A 790-nucleotide genomic window follows, 5' to 3' on the forward strand; every position below is an offset into this window, starting at 1 on the left:
TGCCCAGGCAGGTCTCGAACCTGCAGGCTCAGGCAATCCACTCATCTCAGCCTCCCAAAGCGCGGGATAACAGGCTGAGCCAGCGCGCCCGGCTTCAGGACCACCTTCTAAGGAATGCTTCTGTCTGGGAGGTACACCTGTTCTGTCCTGGGGTCTCATGTTCTTTGCCTTTGCCTTTTCACTTCCATCATCCCTCGGTCCAGATTTGGGGTTCGTCTTTTAAGCCTGCCGATTGGTGTGAATACGGGCAAAGGTGATAGCATTGGCTGAACCGTTCTGTCCTTGAAGGGCCACTCAAGCTATTCATGTTTCGGAATGTCTTCATAGTACCTTTCCAAATGACTCTCTCTAGCAGTAGCACCGATGTATACACCCTCCCACAATGAGGCTATCAGTTTGCTCATACTCTCACACTATTTATATATAATTTATTCCTTTTTTTTTTTTTTTTTAGTAGAGACAAGGTCTTATTATGTTGCCCAGGCTGGTCTTGAACTCCTGGCCTCAAGTGATCCGCCTGCCTTGGCCTCCCAAAGTGCTGGGTTTACAGGCGTGAGCTACCACACCCAGCCAAATTTTATTTTATTTTATTTTTTTTTGAGTTGGAGTCTCACTTTGTCGCCCAGACTGGAGTGCAGTGGCTGCTCCCGGCCACCGCTGAGCTCCGGCGATCCTTCCGCCTCAGCCTTCCAAGTAGCTGGAACTACAGGCGTGTGCTACCATGCCCGGCTCATTTTTGATTTATTGTAGAAGATGAGGTCTCGCCAAGTTGCCCAGGTGGGTCTCGAAC

General features: G+C 49.9%; 1 protein-coding gene across 1 annotated transcript in view; it reads right to left on the reverse strand.

Annotated features, from left to right (window-relative positions):
• The window catches only part of RAB19 (RAB19, member RAS oncogene family), an 18,141-nt gene that overhangs the window by 13,956 nt on the left and 3,395 nt on the right, over nucleotides 1–790 (reverse strand). The gene's annotated exons all lie outside the window — the stretch shown is intronic.

Source organism: Carlito syrichta, unplaced genomic scaffold (genome assembly GCF_000164805.1).
Source record: "Carlito syrichta isolate Samal-C Ts95f unplaced genomic scaffold, Tarsius_syrichta-2.0.1 Scaffold303235, whole genome shotgun sequence".
Classification (NCBI taxonomy): domain Eukaryota; kingdom Metazoa; phylum Chordata; class Mammalia; order Primates; family Tarsiidae; genus Carlito; species Carlito syrichta.